This window comes from Asparagus officinalis, chromosome 10 (assembly GCF_001876935.1).
Source record: "Asparagus officinalis chromosome 10, Aspof.V1, whole genome shotgun sequence".
NCBI classification, from domain to species: Eukaryota; Viridiplantae; Streptophyta; class Magnoliopsida; order Asparagales; family Asparagaceae; genus Asparagus; species Asparagus officinalis.
The window spans coordinates 34,551,015-34,563,931 of NC_033803.1; positions in this window are offsets into that span (position 1 = coordinate 34,551,015).

Below are 12,917 nucleotides of genomic sequence, written 5' to 3' on the forward strand. Positions count from 1 at the left end.
TGAACAATAGATATCCAGGTCGAATGTTCATCAACCATCTGAAGCACCCGACATCCAAGATGGTGCGATTCTGCCTTGGGTCTTCAGCATCCACTAAGGTAGTATTGTAGGTACCGGAGAACTGAGGGAAGCAGGGGAAGAATTCCCAACACTTGTGAATTTTAAACTGCCTCGTTATGTCTGGGCCTCGATGATTGATCCATTTGCAATTGTCGAGATTCTGCAACAGAGGGAGGCTGGGATTTACCGTCTCAGGAGCTTCCATTAAATCTGGTCGATGAAGTACTAACCAGGTCATCAGATAGGTGTTGGGTAACTCCAACTTCGGAACGGACAGATTGGCGGAGGGTTTCTTTTTCTCCTGAGTAAACACGGAGATTAATTACCGTAATCCACTGTGAACAGCGGCCACCATAGCGGGAAGCAAAGATAATTTGCGACCTGTAGCTAGCTGGACGGCCGGATATAACACTTCCATTGGCATGGCATCTGAGGACTGGTGGGGAACTACGCACCTCTTTAGCCATAAAGCCAGGAAACTCGCCAGCAGAACAGTAGGGCTAATTGGAACACCAGCTTGCCACAGATAAGGGCGGAACTTAGTGCCGTGCGAAAATCCGTCTTCTGAGCGTGAGGTATAAGATTGCGCGTTTGTTTTCTTTAATAGATGATTGATTTCACCCGAACTCAAAGGAGACAATCCGCATACATCTGCCAAACGGTCATCCAGGTTCTTGAATAGATAATCGGCGAATTGTTTTAAGCTGACCTGAGGAGATTTCTTTCTGGCTTTGGGCTCCATCTCGGCCATGGCTATATGATAATGGCAGGTCAATTCCTATAAGGTGTCATGGGTTACAGTTGAGCTATCTTTCATCTTGTTCAGCTGATTGCTAGTTGGAAAGAACTCTTGATAGGGAACATCGCCCATAGGCAAACCAGACACCTGCATCATTTCATGCAGTGGTAGTCCGAGCTCCCCATTTTTGGTAAAGAATGTATTAGTGTCCGGGTTGTAGATCTCGAACAAACAGAGGAAATGACCTACACTAATCTGCAGGCCATGCATGCTGGCACGGATCGGGACATCCAACCCTAATTCTACTAACTCTCGCCCCCAACGGTTCAACACATATCGGGTCATCCTGCTCCACCATCATTTGTCCCCAGAATAATGGACCCATCCATCCGGATGAAGCCCTCGTATAGAAGCTCTTTCACTGGAACCTGGAGTAGCCTCTTTCCCGATGAAACCGCAATGAATACGTTCGTGGTTTTCGGTTAATCTCCAGAACATCTCACGTCCAACCGATAGGTTCCTGAACTTTAGTAATGAATGATCCCGAGGTATAAAAGGCAGATATAAGAATGAGGACCCATTCTGGTGCAACCATTGCGCAGGCTGGCAGAAAGCAATCTTCGGATCTTTTACCGAGTCACCAAATAAGAAATCTGGCTTCCTTATGCATTGATTCGAGTCTTGCTCCGAGATCAAGGGCGCATCTGTGATTAATCGTCGTAGAACACGACAACTACCTCGCTGGATTAATTCGCTATCACTTCCGTTATAATCAGATTTAAACTGGGGAGAGAATTCAATTAACGGGATCCCCTCGTAATAAGAGTGGGTCATGCTACTCCGGCCAGTAACCACATCAGCAGTAAATGTGGTAGAAGGAAATCGGACTGATAAAAGAAACATACACATAAATCGTGTAAGTATAGCCCTAAAATTTTAGAGAAAAGCGGTATATCTTATTCCATAAGATATAGTCGCTATCTCCACAGCAGGTGTGACGATTTTCCATCTACCACATGTATAAAGGAGATATGCGTTACTATGCACGGGCATTATAACGGCATACCAAAACCTTTCAATACACGTGGGATGATATGAAATCGCCCCTGTGTATTCTGAAGTGTGTTTTGTCAAAGCAAAACAAATACTTTTAAGCGTCGATCCCCTCAAAGGAGGATACCGGCTCTTCTCGAGGGTATCTCAAAGGATACAAACGAGGATCTGCATGCAAACACAAATATTGACGTATGCAATTGAAGAAATACAGTGTTTAAAATCGCGAAAGGGTGAGAGAAATGTACCCCCATGCGAATCGGCAACAGGGGCAGCCTCCTCAGGGCTCTGAACAGTAGGACGGCCTCGAGTTCCTCGAGCTCTACGCGGCGACATGATGAGTAGATGATCTACAAGGAAATCTAACGAAAAAGGTCAGGGTTTTGAGCAAGAAATCGACCAAAACATCACAGAATATGGCCAGAACAGTGCATGCAAGGTTACAGTCAAAGAAGGTTGAAGAAAATCAAAATTTTGAAGAAAAGAGGCGAACAAACCTTCACAAATCTGAGTGAAATCTCCTCAAACCGAAGCACCCCCCAAATCAGAAACGAAGAGAAGAAGAAGAGGTGAAGAATTGGTGGAAAATCGCTCGAAAATCGCCCAAGAATCACCCAAAAAATTGCCAAAATCCGACGTGAAAAAGCCCTAAAAAACCCTAAGTTCGAGTTTTATACTCGCTGGCTCGCATCGCGAGACAGAAAACTCTGTCTCGCTAAGCGAGACAGAAAACACTGTCTCGCTAAGCGAGACAGCATAATCTGTCTCGCTGAGCGAGACAGCGAGACAGAAAACACTGTCTCGCCGAGGGAGACAGAAAACACTGTCTCGCCGAGTGAGACAGTATAATCTGTCTCGCTGAACGAGACAATGAACCCTCTATGTCTCGCATTGCGAGACAACAAACACTGCCTCGCAGCATGAGATGGAGGGTATTCTCTTAGTCAAAAGCCAAATGCAATGCAGATGAATACTCCAATGGGTACACGAGTCTAAACTGTATTCCTACCCTCAACAGGAAGTTTCTATAGAATATTAATCTGAATATTCTTAAGGATAACCTGATGAGCTCTCAATGGATATATCAATTCAGTGATAAAAGCTGAACCCACAAGAGCAAATACCAACTTCAATTCAAGATCTCGACAAAGGTCAAGCAACCATCATTTAAGTAATGACGGGAAAATATCCCCGTAACTAATGGTAACGATGGGAAAATATCCCTGTAGGCGTCAAAAAATGCTAATAGATATCCCAAGCATAGAGAAGATCACTCAAAAATTCACAAGAAAGGATTTCATACTGTTTTGGAAAAATCAAAACAAGTATGAACTGTCTCGCCAGCGAGACAGTCTTTGCTGTCTCGCCAGCGAGACAGTCTTTGCTGTCTCGCCAGCGAGACAGTCTTTGCTGTCTCGCCAGCGAGACAGTGTTGAAATAGTCAAAACTACATTTGTAACTGCCCTACACGTGTCCATTAACTGCCAAGGGACGTGGGAAACATCATGGGCGAAAATCACGTGAATAACTGCCAAAATAACGGAGTTTGAAACGTGGGAAGGCAGTTAAAGTGAAAACTGCCTGACAGTTACTGTTTGCGAGACAGTATTTACTATCTCGCGGGTCGAGACAGCAAAGACTGTCTCGCCCGTCGAGACAGTAAACACTGTCTCGCCGTACTGATGTCGTCGTTTGTTAAGTTTTTGCAGTTGCAGACCCCTTGAGGCTATAAATACCCCCCCTAGGGTCACTTCTGATGGGGATCGAGCATATTTTCGAGCATTCCAGAGCAGAGAGAGCAGATTTGGAGCATTCCAGAGCAGAGAGAGCAGATTTGAGTTTTCATACAACGCCTTGAAATTAAGCTTTGACTTGATTTTAAGAAGAACGACTATCTTACTTCGATAAGATATCGTTTCAAGTTCTCACTTCGATAAACGAAGTCAGAATCAGTAAACCCCCTCTTCACGATCTGTGATTCGGCGGTCCACGAACCAAAGCGTTCCCGGCACAGGCAAAGTCCCATGAAAACAAAGATCGATAGACGATTTTTGTGTTTGCTTCTCAAAAGTTGTAATTTTTGCTTTGTTGTGTAAAAGAGGTCTTATAAAAAGACTATTTCTTCGAATTTATTGTAATCGCTTGAAGATATAATGAATTCCTCAACAGAACCGACTTTTGACTCAAACACTACATAGGTGAGATTCGTGAATTATATAAATCGAGAAGCGGTTCACCAAGACTCGTTTACCGGGAATAGAGGAGTATCTATCCTGCGAACGAGAAGCGGTCGGAGATGTCGAAGTCCAAAAAGAGTTGCCCACCATTGAACCTTCTGAAGAAGAGGTTCCTATGAGAACTAAAGAGGGGTCATTAATTGCTGATCCTCCTGAAGAAAAGGTGATTGAGGAAGTTTCTGAGGGAGCGCCCACTCTTGAACCTCGCTCTTTGAGATCAGGTAAAAAGGCCCTTACTGTTGAAGAGGAAGACGAATATGATAGGAGAATTTGCAAGCGAAAGCCCGTTACAGCCAAGAACTCCAAGAGGGCCAAGTTGATGGGGAACGCGATGAAATCTGCACCTGTTGCGCGCTTGGGGACTAAAGAGGGATCATTAATTGCTGATCCTCCTGAAGAAAGGGTGACTGAGAAAGTTCTTGAGGAAGCGCCCACTCTTGAACCTCTCTCCTAAAGATCATCAGGGAAAAATGCCCTTACTGCTGAAGAGGAAGGTGAATATGATAGGAGAATTTGTAAGAGAAAACCCGTTACCGCCAAAAACTCCAAGAGGGCCAAGCTGATGTAGGACGTGATGAAATCTGCACCTGTTGCGCGCTTGGCCGATAGGGAGGACGAAACGCTTTGATCGATTCCTTCCATTTCCGAGGAGGTGGGAGCCGAAGAGACGTTGTCCCTTGGGGGTTTAAAGTATGCTTCTCCCTCTCTAGTCCAGAATCAGGGTTTGCATGAAGACTCTCCTTCCGAGGCTGTTCCTCAATCTACTCGTAATGTATATACGGGTCTGATCTATCCGACTACTCCTCCCCCACGCTTGAGAGCTTTGAGAGAGTGCATCAGGCAGCTAGAGATGAAGATGTAGTTTACGATTGATATCGTTAGCTTAGGGCAGGTCCCCTTTGAACATTTCAGACCCCTCTTGAATGAAAGCTTAACAGATATCAGAAGTCATGGGAGTGCATTCTGGAATGAGACATGCAGGGAAGGTATCATCATTTTGAAAATAGAATTAGAGATGCTTCCGATTCTTTAACGCGGCGATTTGGGCGAAGAAGTGGACTAGGCTCTTTCTGTGGCCAAGGCTTCGAGAGCACAACGCCATGAAGCTCTTCAGAAGAGTTTTTCTGAGAAAGAATCTCACATTGCTAGCCTACGAGAGGAGCACATTCGGATACAAATAGACATGGGGAGCCTTGCTATCGGTGTCCGGGGTGCTGCAGTAGAACTCGCTCGCATGGGGGTCGAGCTATCTCAGAGGAATGCTCAGCTAGCTGAGGACATGGAAGTCATAAAAGGACTAGCTGCTCACTATGATGGACTTCTCAAAGACTACTGTAATGAGATTGTCACTGCCGAATAGGTTCGACGAGAGATTGCTGAAGCAACACCTGATGAAGAGGAGCTCAGGAGAAAGATATCCGAAGAAGTCAAAAAGACTCGTGAGGAGAACATATCGGCGTTAAAGTCCAAGTTCAAGTCCTTTAGGCTGATGAGTCTTGATTTTTAAATTCTGTATGGCTTTTAGCTGGGGAATAATTTTGTATCATCGTTATTCCAATTCTCGTTACTTTGTATCAAGTTATCAAAATTGAATGAAAATGATATAATTTGTCTTCCATCATCTCTTTGTTGTTGAATTTCCATTTAGGACAATGAACAATATTGCAAATACCATAAGTGTAATGTTAACTTAGCATGAACTTAAAATTCTCTTTATTACTACTTAGAATAATTCTAGAAAATTTTAATCGTCAGAGGTGTAGTGTTAACATGACGACATATAAAACAGGAAAATTAAACTTTTATTCCCAAAATACACTCTGACTTGGTAACCCCCAGCCTGACTTGACTAAAGTTTGAGAGTAAGAGAGGGTGCTACATGACTTACGGGAAGTATCTCTTAAGAAACTTCCCGTTAATTGGCATCATGAGCTTGTCTCATTTTTGATCGATGAGATGATAAGCTCCATTCGAATAGACTGATTCTATTACAAATGGCCCTTCCTATTTAGGATTGAACTTCTCTTTACTTTTGTGTGTCATCACCATGGGTCATCTTACAGCTAAGACCAAATCGCCTCTCTTAAATATCCGTTCTCTAACCTTTTTGTTGTAGGCTTTAGAAATCCGGTTAAATATCCGTTCTCTAACCTTTTTGTTGTAGGCTTTAGAAATCCGGGCTTGATACAACTCGATCTGCTGCTGAGCTTGAAGTCGCTTGTCTTTTGTTGTAGGCTTTAGAAATCCGGGCTTGATACAACTCGATCTGCTGCTGAGCTTGAAGTCGCTTGTCGTCTAAGGCTTCAAGTTCCTGAAAGCGTAGTTGATGTTTTTCTTTCTTTGTCATTCCCGTTGCGATAGCGACTCTCAGGGAAGGGATCTGAATTTCTAACGGTAGCACAGCTTCGTAACCGTATACCAAAGAGAATGACGTAGCTTTTGTATGGGTACTCACCGTTGTATGGTAGGCCCACAGATATTCACCGAGTCTTTCGTCCCAATCGTATCGGCTCTTAAAAATAAACTTTTTGAGAAGCTTCACGATGATCTTGTTAAAATCTTCTGTGAGACCATTTGCTGGCGGATAATATACCGTAGATACAATACTTTGGATTCTAAACTTATCACAAAATCTCTGAAATCCAAAACTAACAAATTGTGTCCCGTTGTCGTGAACTATTCATCTCGGGACTCCAAAGCGGTAAATGACATGATGTTTAATGAATTTAATCACATTCAAAGTATTGATTTCTTTCAGTGGGATTGTTTCCACCCATTTGGAGAAGTAATCGATCATGGCCAAAATAAACCGGTGTTCTTTGGAAGTCGGAGGCGAGATTGGTCCTACGAAATCCATACCTCACATTTCGAATGGTCAAGACGCAGATGTGGGATGTAAGTTCCCTGGGACTTGATGGATAAAGTCACCATGAATTTGACACGCGTGACAACGTTTAGTGTAGTCAACTGCGTCTGAAAACATTTTTGACCAATAATAGCCAATTCGTCGTGAGCTTCCTTGAGGGCGTTTTTTGCTTCCTTTCGTGAGAGACATCGAAGCAAAACTCTATCATGTGATTTACGATACATGATTTGAGAAACTGCATCGTAATAGAATCGGAGGGCCTTTTGTTTGATCGTGGCTGCTTCCTTGGAATTGTAGGGCAAAATTTCGTACACGATATTGTAGGCGTCAAAAATTACCTATAGGTCTCCGTACACAGTTTGAGACAGAGAGAAGATGATGAATGTCACTATCCGAGTCACAAGAGATCATTTGATGATGACAAACACATGAAGTGAGTCGACGGACCATGCGAAACGATGAAACTTCGGAATGATGGAAACACGAGCTGATCGGGAACACGAGCCTGACCGAGACACCAATGAGTGTCTTGGGTATTTATGACCTGATCCAAGATGCATTGGAAAACTAATAAAGATATCTACAACTTTTATATTTTGAGTTTCTTCAGATTCAAATCGGATCATATCTAAAATTGTCATTCTTCTCCGAGACACCAACACTGTCTCGGAGTTTGTACTATCTTTGGTATTTTGGCTTTATCTTTCTCATATGATCTCCAAATGATCTGATCCAAGATGTATTAAAAAGCTAACGAAGATATCTATAACATTTATCTTTTAAGATTCTTCAGATTCAAATCTAATCATGGTCAAAATAACACTACAAAGTCCGAGACACTTATGAGTGTCTCGGGTATTTTGGTCATAACTTTCTCATATGACCTCCAAATGACCTAATCAAATATGCATTGGAAAGATAACGAGGATATATATAACGTTTATGTTTTGAGTTTCTTTAGATTCGAATCGGATCATGACCAAAATCACACTACAAGTTTTGAGATACCTTTGGGTGTCTCGGCTTAGCCGAGACACTCATGGGTGTCTCGGCCAATCCGAGACACCAATGGGTGTCTCAGCTTGGCCGAGACACCTTAGAGTGTCTCGGCCAAGGTGAGACACCTTTGGGTGTCTCGGGTTGGCCGAGACATCTCTGGGTGTCTCGCCGAGTCCCGGGACGTAGTCCTACGCATTTCGTCCGTTTTTACCGTATCTTCGTCGTCCGAACTCGGAATCATGCGATTCAAGATGCATTGGAAAGCTGTAGAGAAGATCTACAAGCTCCCATAATTGAATCATATGTGAACTGGACAAGACACGAGAGGCTCTCCGCCTTTTGCAAGCGATGCAGGGTTCCCAATCAGCTCGTGTTTCCGTCATTCCGAAGTTCCATCGTTTCGCATGGTCCGTCGACTCACTTTATGTGTTTGTCATCATCAAATGATCTCTTGTGACTCGGATAGTAACATTCATCATCTTCTCTCTGTCTCGAGTCGTGTGCGGGGACCTATAGGTAATTTTTGATGCCTACAGATACCCCCTCCAAAGTATTTCTGTCTCGTTTCTTTTATAGACGAGCCTGAAATACTTTGGACATGATCGGTCCAACCTTCAGTCGGTGTAAAAGGACCTGTTGTTAGCTTTAATTCTTGACTCCTTCGATTTTCAATCTATTCGATATTTTGACTAGTAGCTGAAGTTCTCCCGGCGCTGCGTTTATCGTCTGGCCGTCGTCAAAATCTTGAATCAAAACCGGTGAGTAGATTTTGTCTCGTATCATCGAGTTGACTTTGAACCGACTATCTCCATCATGATATATTGATTCGCATTGAATTTTATTGTAACGCGTTGACTGACGTTGACCTAGGGTTTCGAATTGCCCATCGTTGACTTTTTCATCGTAACTCGTTGATTGACGTTGACCTAGTTTATACTCGTACGTTAACTAGAGTATACACAGTTTAAGCTCTTAATGTATTGAAGCATGGTGATCTCAAGTGTCGGGGCTACAGGACCAACTATTAAAGCTGATTCATCTGTATGTATGGATCTTATCTTGAAGTTATTGGATACTCGAGTCACGAGACCAACTAGCAGAGCTGGTGCGTCAATGACTCGTATTTATAGAATTTTTGGCAAATTCTCAGTAGTGTTGTAAATAGCGGCCAATAGCGGGGCTATAGCGACACGAATAGCGATCGCGGCCCTTCAGCGCTACGCGTAGGGGTTTCGGGTTGGCTTAAGCGGGAAAATCCGCTATTCATTCGAATAGCGTGTAAAAGCGAATTTTAGCGAGTTAAAAGCGGGTTTTCGCGGTTAAAAGCGGATTTTCGTGGTTAAAAGCGGATTTTCGTGGTTAAAAGCGGATTTTTATTGTTAAAAGCGACTAAACCTGCTATCACACATATTATGATGCTATATTTCTTGAATTTCTTCATAGTTTCATTAATACAACAAGCTTATTAATTGTTATTTATTGATAATACAAGAAATTTACTGAATTTTTAGATTTTTTTTATGAATTTTCTTATTATTTAGGATATTTAAATATATTTAAATTTGACCGCTATTTGACTATGCGCTATTTGCCGCAATTTCGCCGCAATAGCCCGATATAGCCTTAGCGGTACCTCGCCGCGACGCGCCGCGATCCGCTATCAGCAACCTTGATTCTCAGCTATCAACGGGTTTGATTAGTCTTTACCGACTACCGTTTGAGTCGGGCTAGCATGCAGATTGTTTAAATCCGTTCTACACATAACGTTATGCTAAAAGAGTTAACTCTTTTAGTGCTACGATATTGAATACGTAGACTTTGTCTTTCTCCTGTGAAAAGAGAAAACAATGACGTGTATCAGACGTTGACTTAGGATTTTTGGCAAATCCTCCTGTAAAACCCCGACAATTTGAATATAGTGTGATAAATAATTATAAATATGTTATATGGTGAAAATAATATATATTGATGTTTGAGTATGATAGGAATTGATTTGAGATCAATTCAATGTATATTTGTGAATATATGAGCTCAAAGGCACAAAACATGCACAAAGGCAAAGAGTGATAATCTGATAATTTTGACCAGTTGAGAGTTTCTATATTTTACACACTGATTTATTTATAATCTGGAAAAGTGTATAAGACCAAAGTTGTAGGTCTCTTCAATAAATTTCCAACGAATCTTAAATCACCTTATTCCGAGATCGTATGAGAAAGTTATAACCTTTTTACCGAACCCCAGTCTGAGCATGACCCAGAACACTGTGCAGTCGACCGCCATGGTCGCTGCGGTCGACCGCTGGGCAGTTGACCGCCGTGGTCGCTGTGGTCGACCACTGGGCGAATCTGGTTCTGTCAGTTCTGTTTCGGGTTGGGTTTTGTTTATACCAAACCCGGTTATTACCCTAGGTATATATACTCGTTTTAAAGCCCTCAGAACCCTCTTTTGAACCCTAATAGCCTCAACCCCCTCCTCTCCCTTCCTCAAACCCTAGTTTGCATTTTTGGTGATTTGGGAGGAGCTTCGAAGGAGTTTCAGCGGATTTTCTTGGTGTTTCAACAAAGGGGATCGTTCTCCTGCAGATCTAGGAGCTCAGAGGCGAGTAACATCTCGCCCAACTTCACCCCTTTTCGTTTTTATGCTTAAATTGGGATTTAATCCGGTTTTATTGAGCCTAAATCGTATTTTATGTAGATATTTAATCCGGTTTTATTGAGCCTAAATCGTATTTTATGTAGATAAAGTAGATCTTTATGGCATAAGATGTGAGAATCATATATTTCAGTTTTAAAATCGTATTTTATGTAGATAAAGTAGATCTTTATGGCATAAGATGTGAGAATCATATATTTCAGTTTTAATAGTTCACTAATGATTTTTAATCGATGAGATTTTGATCTGAAACGTTTTTATGAAGGTTTAAATCTATTCTTACTGTTTAAGAACTTTTAAAATCATGTTGATTAAAGTTTGGGATTTTTGGTAATGAGGTTTTAACTATTTAAACTTATTGTTTACTGCCATATATCACTATTGAAATGTTTAAATTAGGTGGGTATAGAAATTCCCAAATTGTTAATGACTTTCGAAGCTGACAGAAACCCAGATTGGGATTCTGTACGCTTGGCGGTCGACCGCAGCGGACTCAGCGGTCGACCGTCGTGAGATTTTGGCTAGCAGAATCGCTTCTGCTCTTTGAGCGGTCGACCGGCATGACCTCTGCGGTCGACCGCCGCTCAATTTTTAGCCCAGTGAGTTTCGGCTCAGTGAGCGGTCGACCGGAGGGGTCTCTGCGGTCGACCGCCGCACTGTTTGTTTTGCCCTGTTTATTTTTGTTGAACCTTACACTTGTTCGAGTGCTTGCCTTGATCATATAACTTCGGTTCTTAGTTTTACTAAGTATCTATGCATGATAGATGACTTGAAATGCCAGTTTAGAATCACACACCGAGTTGAGTGTGAAATTTGTATAAGTATATCTCCTCATACATCTCATCGACGATTACTATTTGGCCCATGTGGTGGGAAAACTAGGTTAAACTCAGTCCTCGTGTTGGACAAGCACTACCCCCCCTTAGTCCTCGTGTTGGACATACCTTGGACACCCTTCCCACTTAGTCCTCGTGTTGGATACGCATTGCTTTTTAATCCTCGTGCTGGATATGCATTACCACCCGGTCCAGGCGTTGGACAACGGTCACATCCGGTCCAGGCATTGGACAACGGTCACATCTGGTCTAGGCGTTGGACAACTGTCACATCCGGTCCATGCGCTGGACAACGGTTATATTCAGTCCATGAGTTGGACGTTTACTTCATGCAGTCTATGGGTTGGACATTAAATTTATATAGTCTATGTTTTGGACACTTAATCATTTTCTAACACGTCACTCATGTGAGTATGATATGACACTTATGTAGAATACGACATGGTATTTATGTAGGTCATTACTTAATATTGTATTTATGTCTGAGATGGGTTGTATTTCCTTTTACTTATTTTCTGTTCCCGTATTAGACTCCGGGTTTGGTACTTAGGGATTTTTAATTTGAGATATAAGGTATATACATGAGGGTTTCCTTGTTTGGATTATTTCGCTCGACGTACCTATGCTCGTGTTGAAATTTCCTAAGCACTAAGACCCCCCCTCTTTGCTTCAGGACAATTGTTTATACATATATACTTTGTGATAACTGTATTTTCTTATACAACGAGCCCTCTCCCTTGGGGTTGGTTGTGATGTTGCTCGCTAGCGCTTTGACGCTCGTTGTCCCTCCCCCTTTCAGGTAACGAGCCAGAAGCCCGGAGAGTCGCAGGTTGATGGCGATACACTTTAGTGTTCGGCTATCTATTCTAGCTATGCTTTATTTTGGAGCTCCACTATAGACTTTGTTTAGACTGTTGAGGATTTTATTCTAGATGTTGTAAAGGCTGTGTGGCTTATTTCCTTTACTCAGACTTATTGTATTTAAAATTTGTTAAGAACTTCAGTCTATTCATTTCAGACATTGACTTTGTATTCCTGTATGTTGGATGATGAAGTATTATTGTGATCTCTTTCATTTCATCAGTATCTCTTGTATTATCTTTTACTTGCTTTTGCACCTATACCTGTTGTTGACTCTACTAGAGAGATGTTAATTGTGATGGTGAAACATGTTATTGCACGATGTGGTGCATGACAGGTTTGACATTCTTGATTTCACCGAGGACTGCAGCCTTGTGTGAACCCAGGGGCGTCACACCTCCGCCCTCAACGGATTTGACGTGCTCTTACCGATTACCATTTGAATTGGGCTTACATGCGGATTGTTTTAAGTCCGTTCCGCATGTGATGTTATGCTAAAGGAATGAATTCCCTTAGACTTGATGCTACGATATTAAATACGTAGACCTTGTCTTTGTCACGGGAATAGACTACCCGACAACGCGTGTTAGGAACCGACTCATCCTTATTTA